Source organism: Zonotrichia leucophrys, chromosome Z (genome assembly GCF_028769735.1).
Source record: "Zonotrichia leucophrys gambelii isolate GWCS_2022_RI chromosome Z, RI_Zleu_2.0, whole genome shotgun sequence".
Taxonomy (NCBI): domain Eukaryota; kingdom Metazoa; phylum Chordata; class Aves; order Passeriformes; family Passerellidae; genus Zonotrichia; species Zonotrichia leucophrys.
This window is the reverse complement of record NC_088200.1, coordinates 72,529,951-72,543,618: the sequence shown is the minus strand read 5'-3', so window position 1 is coordinate 72,543,618 and position 13,668 is coordinate 72,529,951. Positions and strand designations below refer to the sequence as shown.

At 42.2% G+C, this 13,668-nt stretch overlaps 1 protein-coding gene across 6 annotated transcripts in view; it reads right to left on the bottom strand.

Annotated features, from left to right (window-relative positions):
• MARCHF3 (membrane associated ring-CH-type finger 3) overlaps positions 1-9,614 on the bottom strand; it is a 64,886-nt gene extending 55,272 nt beyond the window's left edge. Inside the window, exons 1-3 of one of the 6 annotated variants that reach the window (XM_064736121.1) lie at positions 8,938-9,601; positions 7,550-7,684; positions 3,978-4,091 (exon numbers count right to left, since the gene is read on the bottom strand). The gene's annotated coding sequence lies outside the window, so the exon portion shown is untranslated. Of the gene's footprint in view, positions 1-3,977; positions 4,092-7,549; positions 7,685-8,937 lie in introns of all 6 variants that reach the window. The other 5 variants (XM_064736117.1, XM_064736122.1, XM_064736116.1 and 2 more) reach the window with 5 other exon arrangements.
• Positions 9,615-13,668: the final 4,054 nt, after the last annotated feature.

Here is a 13,668-nt window from a genome sequence, read left to right as displayed (position 1 = left end):
ACCACCACCTGCAAAAGTGCACGTCAGCCTTTGTCAGCTCTGGAAATCCTCCTGGGTTTGGTGAATCCAGGGTTTCAAAGTGCCACCATGATCTGGAACAGCTTGCTGGGTGACAGCAGGATGGGGGACAGCGCACGTGCACAAGAATTTCAGCCTCAGTTAGGGCTGAAGTTTCATTTTGGCTTTCCAGAACCACAGAAACAGATGGACACCACGTGCAGACTTGCAGCAACGCTCCTGTGGAAGGCCACAGCCATAAAGTGATAATTTCACTGCACCCAAAAATCATTTTCTGCTTATTTCTTACCGGTTGTGTTGATAGATGAAATATTTTCCAAATAGGAACAATAAGTAAACTCCTCAGCCTAGGGCACTTGTAATCCAAAGACAATGAAGCAGCAGGGTATAAATTAGAGGGAAATGTGACAGCTTATTTAGGCAAATGGTGCTCACATGTAGATAATTCCCCTTTTGTAGTGGTACAGGAATTAATGATGAGATAGGGCTGGAGCTTAACTAAAATGTGCAGCTCTAATGACACATATCTAATATGTAATATCTAATATATTACATATCTATCTATCTATCTAATACATATATCTAATGCTGAAAACTGCAGGGTGAGGGGTCAAGGACAGCTTTTCCAAGTGCAATCACAGAAAGTCTGAGGTTGGAAGGGACCTCCAGAATCCACCTGGTCCATCTCCACTCCATCAGCAAGAACATTCCAGTGACAACACCACAAACAGCTTCCCACATGTGGCAGCACAAATGAAAACACAGAGATGGTGAAAAGAGGCTCAAGGGATAAAGTGAGGCAGGCCTGAGTGGTCAGAGAGAGATCCAAGGGGACACAACACGCTGCAGAGGGAGGTGTCAAGCAGGCAGAGTTATGTGGGACTTTGAAGGGGATTTTAATTCGGTTCCATGGAGAAATCCAGGGAAAAGGGGACAAATCAGTGCCAAGGACTGCCTGGGAAAAACAAGGTTGGAGCAACCTGCAGTTAATTGCCTGCAGGGCAGCGTTCAAATTCACTGCTGGTTATCCATTACCTCACTGAAGAGAACAGCAACAGGTTCCAGCTTTAGTGGTGGCACTCACAGCAAAGAAAAAACCAAGGTTTGTTCTGCCTCCACATTCCCAGGGTGACCCTCAGCTCTGTGGGCATGGCTCAGCAGTTTAATGGGTGAAACATGAAGCTAATCTGGAGCAGGGGCTTCAGACAGGAGCAAAAGGAATGATGGAGATGGTCCCAGTGGAGACTGGCAGCAAATGCATGGTGCCATATCACTAAATAAAAGGTAAAATGCTGGATGAAATATGGTGCAGCTCTTTTTCTATACTAGCTTTTTACAAATTTTCAATTCTAAAATGCTTCAGACTACCTCTCTTGTAACAGCTTCACAACAGCATTTATTTATTCATTTGTGTTTATAAATATCACAGTCAATGAAAGCTTTATGCCAGCTGTGGGGGCAGACCCTCAATCCACCTCAAACCGGCCCAAGGTTTCATTGCTGGGCATGACAACACATTCTGTGGAAAACCCTTTGGTCAGACCAGGTCACCCCCAAAAACCCACAGCCTGCTCTCTGTGGGGCAGGGGAGGCACTGAGAGCAAAAACCGTGACGATACAATCCAGCAAAACCCAAAATCTCAGCAATTTATGGCCTTCCACTCAAAGGAATCATCTCCACCCCAGCCAGACCCAGCACAACCTCGCTGGGCTGTCACAGGTGTGTTTGGAGCTGCCTCTCTGATATTGCCTGTTTTTATTACTGATTATTGCTGATCTTGGACAGTCAGACCTCAAATTCCTTCCAACATGCAGAACACAAACCCATACCTTGCAAATCCATTCCTTCCCTTGAAAAGGGAGGGAATCCAGGTCGTGCCCACAAACCAAAATGAAGATTACGGATCTGAAACTGTACTGTAACCTTTCACGGCACTGAAACTCCCCTGGCAAGAAAAATACCCCCAAAATGCTGTTTCCAGAAGGGCTCGAGAGGCTGATTAAAAGTGGAATTGAAAAGTGCTCAATCCAGAGCATTTTAAGTGGAAATGTGAGCCCAGGGGTTTCCACAGCTGCTGCAGCAGTCACCTGCATGGTGTACACAGGGTTTGGGTTATTTCTGCTCAGGACTTCCAGCAAGTGAAGGATGAGTCTCTCTCATAACAGATTCCATTTCAAAACTCTACTGTAAACCTGCTTTTAGCTAAATAACCCCAGGCTTCTGGGCATCTATTAAACCAGCTAAATTAGCATGAGGAGATGGTTCCCATCAGTAACCAGAGCCAGTCTCAGTCTGGCATTAGTAGATATATTCCTGTAAGCAGCTGGGATGCAGAAAAGATTTCTGTTTAGCTCGAAAATTCTGCTTTTTCCACCTATTTTCTTTTTTTTTTTCTTTTTTTTTTTTAATAACTGCAATTTCCTGAGATAAACTGAGTCAGTTTCTTTTCCCACTTCCAACAAAGTCTTGAAGGTTCTCTTACAGAATGCTGAGGATCTCACAGATCTGAGAAAGCACCTCTGCCTCTCCCCTTCTGGCTCACAGGTTGGTTTGTAAAAATCCTTTATTGATACTAACTAAAAAAATACCTTTTAGCAAAGATTTCCATTTAAAATATTCATATAAAATATTCATTTAAAAGTTTCAACTTAGAGAAAAAAAAAATGGTCTGAATAGCCACTGGTGTGTTCTCTGACCACACTGAGAGCAAACAATACACTGGCAAATTACTTGAAGTATTCAATTTAAACAGGAGCCAAATATTTGGATTGGGCAACAGACACCTATCAGCCAAGATTAACTAAGTAAAACAGAATGTGAGGTAACATAGGAATATAAGTACAAGTAGCTACCTACGTTTCACATGTTTACATGTGTTTTTCCCCTTGACACTTTATTTCTCCCTTTCCATTATGAGTAGATTAAATTAAAAACTGTTCCTAAGAGGAGCACTGAATTATTTCAGATTATAATGCATTTCAAAAGTGTCCTGGCTCCCATGCCTCAGCTAATCCCTCCTAAATGTATTTTCAGATGAGGATACCGAGACTCAGCCCCTGCATGAAGAAACAGAGGCAGAGATGAGAGGACTCAAAAATCAGAGAAGGTCCAGTGAAGATCCTGCCGCAAAGATTTGGTCAGCAGCAAAGAAACCCATTCTCAATTTTCCTCACTGTGGGAATAACCCTCTGCAGACAATGGGGAATGACTGAAGAAAAGGTTCTTCCTAAGCAGAGAAATCCATGGTGGATTTCAGATGAGCACCAGAGGACAACAGCAAAGGTCACAAAATGCACTGGTTTGGCTTCTAAATCCTGTGACATTTCCTGTCCCATTTTATACCACTAAATCACCTCCTCATTCCATTTTTTGGTGGGATTTTCAAAGATTAAATATCAGGTATTAAATATGAAAACTGCATTTTTCATCTTTCTAGCCAGAAACTCACCATGACTAATATGAGCAGAATACAATAACTGAGATACTGGAAGTTCTCCTGTAATTTGCTTTTGCATTACTGAAACTTTGGGGATATAAATTGTGCTCAATAATCACATTGATTCTTATTTCTTACTGTTTACAGTTTTCTTTTAAGACATATAATGAATGATTCTTTGCCATTAGTAAAAGTTTTACAGGATGGGAGAGGAAAATAACTCTTTAGTGATAAAATTTTTCAACAGCAGGAAAAAAAAACTTTCAAAAAGACAATTTCCTCATCTTATTATTCTAGTTTTTACAGTGGCTTAGAAACATAGAAACCAATTAATCTCCATTTAATTTTATGGAATGCCTCCAGAAGAGCTCTTAACACAAAGCTAAGACTCCAGTAAGGACAGTGCAAAGATGATGAGAACTCTGCTAATATTATCCTCACAGAGATAGCAGAACTGCAGTTCTTATGTGTTTCTGATAAAAAGAATTATGGGCACAATGTTCAAAACTCTCCAGAAATTACCCTTTCAATTTACACTGGCAGCGGCTTCACGAGAGAAAATTTCTTCACAGAGGAGCAAACAGCAGAATTAGATCCAAAAAGGGGCAGAAGTACAAGGAAAAGTCACTTGCAATGCTGGAAGGCAAAAGGAAAATATAACACCTCATTTTGAATAATCAATAAGACTAAAACACTGTGTTAAGTGCCATTGCTTTTAAACCACAGGTGCTCTAATTTAGAAATATCTCTCTCCTCTTTTTAAAAACCTGTTTGAATGAAAATTACCTGTCTGAAGACTGGCTGGAGTTGTACTGATTACTTATCTTATTATTTATAATATTATTTATGCTATTTATAATCTTATATATATATTATATACATTATATATAATACTTAATTATCTTATTATTTATAATATTATTTATGTTATTTATAATCTTATATATATAATATATACTATATATAATACTTCTTATATATAATACTTATTATATATTATATATAATACTTACAAGTATTATATACCTATATATTTATCTATCTATTTATATATATATCTTGTATATGTAAGTTATATTTATTGTTTATTATTATCAAAGAGCACTCGAAATCTCTGGTGTTTTTTGGTGCCTTTGACCTGAAAGTGACCTGAGAAAGGAAATTCTCTGTGAATCACTAACAGCCCTGCACCTCCCCTGCCACTGCTGCCCAAAACCTCCAAAATGAGGTGAAAGCAGCTTTACACCTGCTTAAAGGTGGTTCAGAAACTCTTAGGAAATTGCATTTTAAAATCTCTTTATGTAATACATTTAAGAAGTGGAGATTGTTAAAAATTGATGGAGGTAATCTTTAAAATTTAATACAGATACCTTACACTGGTAGCTTCAATGTTGGAGACCAAATGCTAATTTAAAAAAAACCAGAAGAGCATTTCAAATGAGACCAAAGATTAGCAGATAATATTCATGCATATTACCACATGGTAATACCAGGGACAGATTTGTTCATAACTTCAACTTAATACTGAATTCAAGGACAGGTAATTTGTAGGCTCTTTTGCCATCACTTCTTTCAAGTAGTGCCTCATTTTCTCCATCACTTCATGCAGGCTACAAGCTTTTTGCCTGTTTTATAAATAGCCCCCTCATCCTTTCTGTGTATTTTCAGGTACCGCAGTGTCAAGCACTGGGTTCCACCAGCAGGAATTAGTCTGATATTGCTAATCTGTGGCATAAAAATCAAACTGAGCGACAGCTCCAAGAGGAAGCTGGTTGTTAGGAAAGAAGTGCGCCAGTAATCATCATTTCTCAGAACAGAGCACAACAAATGCACTGCTGTTAGATGGGAATTCCTTACAACATCCATGAACCAAGAAAAATAAGGATGGGAAGGTGCAGCTCTCAACCCAAAGATCAGGCATGATTTATGAGGTGATATTCAGCCCATATTTGTCAAATTTCATCAGTGTCACTGCCACATTCCCTTTGTAGCCCTGGTGCTGATCCTAGTTCCCTCCTTTCCACTGGTAACTCCCAGACCTGGGCGCTGAATTGTCCCATATAAATCCATATACACCCATATAAATCCACACAAACCCAACACGCAGTTTTGCACTAGCACACCTCTCTGAGACACAACCAAAGAAGCACCACTGTGGTCACCACGCTGATGTCCAAGCATGGGGGCAAACACAGAAAGGGAAAATCTGACTGAAATCCTTGTCCTGAGCTGCTCAGAGCATCCACAATGAACACAGAAAACACAAAATGCAGAGCGAACATGCTGGCAAATCCACGGGTTCTGCCAGCTGCATTCCAGCAGGTGAAAGGTTACCAAGGAAAGAAAAACTGTGAGGTAAATATTGGCAAATTATGGGAGGAAAAGGGAAAGTGCAAGAGCTTAATGCAGAAAAAAGGTGAAGACAAGGAAGAGTGGAAGGATGGTAAAGTGCCAAGGCATGGACTCACTCCAGGTCAGAAACAGACATGTCTGAGACAGATCTATCAGTAGTTTTATTATCATTAATAAAGTATATAATTAATATATATTTTAATATATAATATATTACTATAAAGAATATATTAATTAGTAAAACTATATTAATATAATAATATTAATATAATTATATTAATATAATTATATTAATTAATATGTAATATAATTAATAAGTGTTGTGAGAATGAAAAAGACCTTTTAAAACTGTCCGGAATGAGTGTCACACAAAACCCAGAGGGTTTTTTTTCAGGGTGAAAGCCAGTACCAAGACACCAGAATTTTTATCACACAAGAATCCCCATTTTGAGGGTTTACCCAGAAAAGCTTGGCCAAGTTGTGTAAGGAAGTATCTGTATCTTCAGGAATAAGCAATTTCTTCCCTTCTCCCCTCTCTCCTCTTCTTCCCTCAAAACCATGAAAAAAACCACAACAATTTCAACTACCATCAGGAAAAACAGAATTTTATACCAAACAATTGCCCTGGGTCACTCAGCTGAATTAAGTCAAAGGGGCTGCTGGCAGGCTTAAAATAGGCATCTGTGTTTAAGAGCTTTCCTGGCTTTGTTGCTGCAGTGGAAAAAAAAAAAAAAAAAAAAAGAAGCTGCAGATGCATAAATTTGAAATTGAAAATATCATCAATATCTCAAAGACACAAAGTATAATTAGAATTAGTAATTAATTCTGGTCTACATTGCCTTGCACGAAGCTTAAATGAGAGCAAAGTGAGAGAGATGCCAGATACTCTCTTTCCCTCCCTGTTGCTTTGTATTGCTCTGAAAACAGGCTCAGTGATCACCAGAAAGAGAAACGAGGGATTCTCTGCTCTCTGGAGGGGTGCACCACAGCCAGGACACCAAAAATCACCTTTAGCACGTCGCCAAGGGGGCTGGCACAGCGAGGGTGGCACAGGAGCGGTGCAGGAACCCCGTGATAGGCGCTCACATCATCACTGTGGTGGCTCCCAGCAGTTTGATTTTGTGCCAAGCCTTCCTGCCCTGTGTCACAAATAACTTCCCTCCCTTTCAGGCCGTGGTTTTTAAACAGCAGCAGCAGCATTTCTTACTGCCAGGTCCCATAAGGAAAGCAGGACACTCTCCTGGCAGCAGAAATCTGCTGTGATCACGTTTGTGATGCTCACAGATACTTTTCATTGGTTTATAATCAGTTTTATTTTAAGGGAAGGATGCCCACAATGGCTCTTCTGGGCCTGCTCCAACTGGCTGGACTCATCTTCAGGATAACATTGTTATCTGGTCAATGGTGTTCCGAGGATGAATCCGTTCAGAACATGATTCAGAAGCAGCCCCTCCACAATTGGTGTCAAGAGGCCCTGCAGGACTGCAAAGAACAAGCTGGGTAGGTGTGTTTCCAAACGTAGGTGAAGCTTCTGCTGCTACAGGAACTGCACACATCCCTTTGCACCTGCTGCGGAGGAGAACACGCACAAATTCAAAGTGGCTCTGCCAACACCAGTGCCACCACAACCACAGCTACCCTGGCGTGCTTTAACGGGCATTATTTGCAAAAACACGTATTTTGACAGCTGAAAGCAGTTCTCAGCCCAATCACAGCCATGTCAAATGGAAGATATCACTCACCCTTTCAGAGCTGAAGCCTGTGGCTCAGACATGCCTGGAGCCCTGCCATGGATGGAGCCTGTCCATAGGGGCAGGTGGAGACCTCACAGAAGCCGTGGGCTCGATGCACAACTTATCTGTGAAATCCTGTGCGGCCTGTGATAAGCAAGAGATCAGGAAAGGTATCAGAAAAGTCCTTTCTGAGGGGGAAATCCATCATCCAGCTGCTCTGCGTGCTCCCAGGTAAGTCCGGTGCCCCCCCACACCTGGAGCTTTCAGGGCTGCACGCCCCAAGTGCCACCACAAGTAAATAATTACTGCAGAAGGACAGGCTGCAATTTGCCTCATCAGCCGCGCAAACAGCAGCCAGCTCAGCCATTAGCAATTAATTAAAGATCAATGGCATGTAAAACCCCAGGGAGCACACGCGCAATTAGCAAATGTATTTAAAGCAAGCCACAAACCCGCAAGTTTTTTTGTCTGACACTACTCCCCAAGACCATTCTCGACCGTTTTTTTGTTAAAAACCTCATCCCACTCCCTTTTACAAGCCAAAGGGGCTGTGGGAGGGTTACCCACAGAGTTCCACTTGGCAAAGCACATTTCCAACATCCTGCACTGGGTCCAAAGCCCATGGACATGAGTCATCCTCAGTGAGAGTTTTCCTGTTTATTCCAACGGACCTTGGATGGCCTGCAAACATCCTTGCCAAAACAAGTGATCTCTGATAGACAAATTAATTCATTTAGATGCCCTGCTTTCACCGGTTTGATGGCTCGGGGTTGCCAAAGTTGAGACAGTACTTGGTAAAACATCCTGCACGCATCACCAGCAGCCCCAGAGAGGGCAACGCAGGGTTAAATTTAAGTTTAAACAATTGCTTTGAAATTTAAACTTTGCTTTGAATTGAGTCGAAAGGTAAACTCCTCTGACCTGGGCAAGTACATTACTGGGGAGTTTCATAACCCCTTATACATCTGCAAAGAGCCCTATGAGACCCGGCAATTAAAAGGAAAAAAAAAATTAAAAAAAAAAAAAAAGGCAAAAGGATTTATGGCTGAATAAGTAAATTCAGCCTGAATCCCAGAAATGGCTACAGTTTGTCACAACCTCTGGAACAGACAGAAACTGAATTTCTTTCCTCCGCGAAGTGCCGAAGGTAATTCTGCCTGAAAGAGCCTCCAGCCGGATCGCTCCACGCTGGGCATTACCACTCTCCACATGGATTTCCTTCCTTGTCTTTAACGAAAGAGTCAAACCCCAAACCCCAGCTGGGCACCGGAGAGCCCTGGCGACGATGACCATAACATTAGGAAGGAGAAGAAGAAGAACGAGAAGAAAGAAGCAGCGATTTCCCGCCGCACAGACAAGGCGAGGAGCGCGGATTCCCATCCCCGTGCCGCACTCACCTCCCGCTCCCGGACCCTCCGCTGCCCTTCCAAACACGGGGATGGAGCGGCCGAACCCACGGCACAGAGCCAGGAGCAGCAGCTACGGCCGCAGGACCTCTCTCCATCAACCCCTCCTCCTTCTCCTCCTCCTCCTCCTCTTCCTCCTCCTCCCCGGCGGTGCCCGCGGAGCAGCAGCGACACAAAGGAGCGCCCGGGTAGCGACAGCGCCGTGCCAGCCGCGAACAGCGCTGGGAAGCAAGGAATTCCATCTTGGCGTCTTGTTCTCCTGTCTTTTTTTTTCTGATCAAAAAGCCTCACAAGCGCCGTGTGTCCGGGGTCCGAGAGGGGGAGAAGCTTTCCCGAAGCTGCCTCAGCGCTGGAAGCTCCAGAGCTGCTGAGACTCAGTTGAAGATGCATCCAAAAATAATGCAGCCCCAAGTTCCAAAGAAAAGCCTCCCAGGCTAATGTTTCTCCTTGCCCAGCCACGGTTCTCCTCTGTCACACTTGCTTTGTTCAGAAATAAAAGGACTGTTTCAGGGCTGGGATGGTAGTTCATGAAATTGCTGCGTTCCTTGAATGCAGCTGTTAAAGCAGCAAGATGCATTAAAATTTTACTAGAAGGCAAACCACAGGGGCAGGAAGGAGCTGCCCTCGGCTGGCTTTCCAAAAACATGCCCACCAATATTTGCACCTGCATGCTCACCCCCAGCAACACCGCTGCACCTGCAGGTGGAGATGGAAACAGCACACAGGTGATACCTGTGTGTATTGAAATAAAAAAGGAGAGCCTGGCATGCTCAAGTGACTCAGCCCATCTTAGCAGGAAAGGTAAATTTAGCAGAAATCTAGGTTTTAATGCAGTGGGGACATCAGTGAGGTCTCTTGGATGCCAGCCTTGCGAACAGATGTGCAGCCTCAGCTCCGGGCACCTCGGGGATCCTGGAGCAGTGGATGTCTCACCTCCTGGAGAAGCAGCTCGAGTTGGGGCTGGTGTACAAATCAGGCCCGTGTGTGGTTTGGTGGTTTGGTTCACGGTGCTTTGCTCCACTGGGTGGAGAGGAAGGTGCCACTTTTCTGGGGGCAGATCTCCAGGGAATGTTCAGGGAATGTCATACTGAGGAAAGAAGCACCAACCTAATTCAAAACTAAACTAAAACCAAAACCCAAAACCAAAACAACAAAACCAAACATTAAAAAAACCAACAAAAAAAAACCCCAAAACAAAAAAACCTCAAACAAACAACCCCCCCAAAACCCACAAACAAACAAACAAACAAAAAAACCCAAAAAACCAAAACCAACCAAACAAAAAAATGCAGCACCAAAGCCCTCAAGAAAAAACCCCATCTGTATCACCTTGTATGGGTTCCAGGGTTAAATATTCCTGGGAAGGACTCAGGAAGGGGACAAAAGAAGGGAAAGGATTGGACTGACTCAGGATTATGTGGTCTCATTTCTTTATGTGGCAGGCTGAAACTACCTGGGCTGTAGCAAGACGCTGAATTTTCCACACCCTGGCCTTGTGTCTAGGTGCATTCCAGCAATCCATATCACACATTCCACATCTTCTGCCTTCCCTCCAGGAGAAGGGAGTGGATGCAGGCAGTGTCTCATTTCAGTGAGATCTGTGCATGACTGGCAGGGATATAATTTTTATCCTTGTAATCAACCATATGTGCCCCAGAAGGCAGCACTGAGGGAGAATGAGGAAGGTCTGGAGTGCCCTCAGTCCCTGCAGCTCATTCCATAGAAAAGCAAAGAGTGTTTTAATCCTGCAGGAACTCCTTCTACCCTTTGGATGGCCTGTTCATATGTCATTTATCTCTGGAAGATCCAGACCAAGAACCAGAATTTGATCTCAAATGCTACAAGAGGTGAGGACAGAGGACAGAGAATAAATTGTGTTGTTCTTACCATGATTTTTTGCCTAAGCAGCTCAAGCTATTATTCAGATGGAGTTCCCTAACTGGAGGAAACTGTTCTGTTCTCACAGTTCCAGTCATGACTTTCAAAAAATTCAGGCTTGGGTCTACAAGGCAAAGCAGTTTCACAGGAATGGGATGGAGCCTTCCAGGGTATGATGGAAAAGAAGAGAGATGTTTTTGGTAGACTATAAAGAAAAACTGCCTGGAAAGTGATATTGCCATTGAAATTAAAAAAAAAAAAAAAAAAGAAAAAAAGAAAAAAGAATACAGAAAAAAAAGATCTTGTAAACACTTGCACACTGGTCTTTGTTTACTTCCACATGTAGTTAATCCAGATGGCCATGTGATTACAGCTAAATATGAGATTATGTACAGGGCACTTTGGACAGGGAGACGCTGTGCCTGGAGTGCTGTGCCTAAAAGAAAATGAGACATTTTCTTCCATGTCTTGTGTACAATTTAAAGACACAAAGAAACAGTCAGAGAAGCAGAACACAGAAGAAAGTAAGCCCAGTGGGTGTTTGGCTTTTTATAGTTACTGGAAGAAGACAGGACAATGTCTGTGTGCTTTTTAATTGGCCAGAAATAGGAAATAAATCCATCTTGTATTCATTCTCCTTTACTACAGAGATAATGCATTACAAGGTTTTGCACTCCTGCCAATACTCACTGCCAAAAGAGTAAATTGCCAGTTTTCACAAAGTTGCACATTGCTCCATAAATATATATTCAGCAGGGGCAAATACCTTTTCCTTTTAATATCTGTGTTATACTTCAACACATTTGATTAGAGAGATGCATGTGCTGTGAGACAGCTCCATTCCTTACACTCAAGAAGAAGGAGAAAAAATATCTCAAATTTATATAGGATGCATCCTTTCCTGCTTTTGGAAAATGAAGGTGAGCCTGTGCCACCCACACTACATGTTGACACATTCCCACCTCCTATCCCTGTGTCCAAGCTGATGAAAAGAGGGTTTCCACTCTCCTAAAAGTGCAGAACAGTAAAGCCACTGGAAGGTTTTCGGCAGCACAGCCCTAATGGAAAAGCTCAATCTCACTCATAAAAGCTATGCAATGGACAAAAGCTATTATGGAAATCCTGTTATCATTCACTTCACAAAATAAATGGGGGGAAAAGTATCTGGCAGTGGCTACAGAGGAAACTCTCCACAGTCTGACACAAAAAGGAACAAGGGATTCATCAACTCTAAAATGATTAAGAAGTTTGGTTTTAGCTTCCTCTTTTTTTATTTTTTCCTTCCCAAAACAGACCTTACTAAAATAAAACAAAGGCAAAGAGCTCTCTGAGAGCCCTGCCAGTCTCTGTCAGTTATGTATTTTGGGAAGTGGGGTGAGTCCACATGAATTCTGTTGTCCCTACCCTTGAGATAATGCTGTTGCATTTTAGGAGAGCACTTGAGCTATGGTTGACAAGTGCTCCATGCAGTTCTCTTATCACAAAAACTTCAGTAAGGAAAAAAACTGGGCCTCTGAAACCATCTCAAATCACAGAAGAGAGGCAAGTGGCACTTGCTGATACAGAGATAATTCAGATCTTTTATTTAACAGTGACTCGTGAAACAGTCAGAATTTTGACTGTAGCATCATGAATTGCAGAAAGTGTAGAAGTTTTTGTCTCTAGAGCCCTGTTCTTCTGCTAATGGTGATGAAAAACTCTGTAGATCCATGATCTGGCTGAACTTACCTCAAGTCCTCTGCTATAAAAAGGGCACAGCTCTCCCTCCTCGGAAACCTTGGATAGTTTCCGACCCCAGCCTGAGTAGACTGAAGCTGCTAAGCTGGAGAAAAGTTTTAATTTCTTACTCACTCCTCAACAGAAATTTTTAATCTTGGGGATTACATCAAAACTAGATTGCAAATAATCTGTCAAATGCCAAAGACACTGCAGGGTGAGGCCATGAAGCCCATTTTCCCATCAGCTGACTTTTCATTAAACCATACTTAGAGCTCTTCTTGAATCCTGCTGTATTTCAGTTTGCTGTTCCAGCCAGGCATTGCATCTGGATTCTTTCCTCTGTGAAAACACATCTGTCAAGTGAACCTGCTTAAATTCCTAGTGAGAAGAAAAGACTGAGTATCACCATAAGAAGAACAAAAATACAGCAGGTAGGGATTCGTTTCTGTGTTAAAGAATCTATTGAGTACATCAAAAATACCATCAACTTTCTGTAGTCTGTTACAGATTATTTAACCTAAAATGGTTGTCTTTTCCTGAATCTGTCATTCTCTGCTTCCTGAAAATATGTTTAACTTGGGCATTCTGCCTCCTTCACAGGCCTGCACTGCCTATGTAACTAATGTAACTGCAGCAATCCTTGGAAAAAATGGCTTTCTTGCCACATGATAAATAGATTTGCAGCTGCATGGCAGACAGAACTGAAATGTGAAAAACAAACAATTCAGTGTGAGGTGTTAGCAATAACTGTATCAAATTGTGATGATCATTTTACAGATACAATTCCAGTGAGAGTGTGTGGTCTCTAATCAAGTGCCCTTTTAAGCTAACAGTAAATGCCCTATTTTCTAATTTGAATTATCATTTAGGATGGGCTCCTTGACTTCTTCAAGGAATTCTCCTACACATCTAATCTCCATCTACACGTGCTAAACATCTTTTAAACACTGATCCTGGCTGGATGCCACACACCCACAAAAGTCACCCCATCAGTCCCTTCACCAGCTGGGCAGAGGAGGGAAAATACAATAAAAGGCTCCTGGGTTGAGATGAGAACACAGAGAGAAGAGACTTAGGGAAATTAGTTTATTACCAATCAAATCACAGTAGGATGAAGACAAAGAA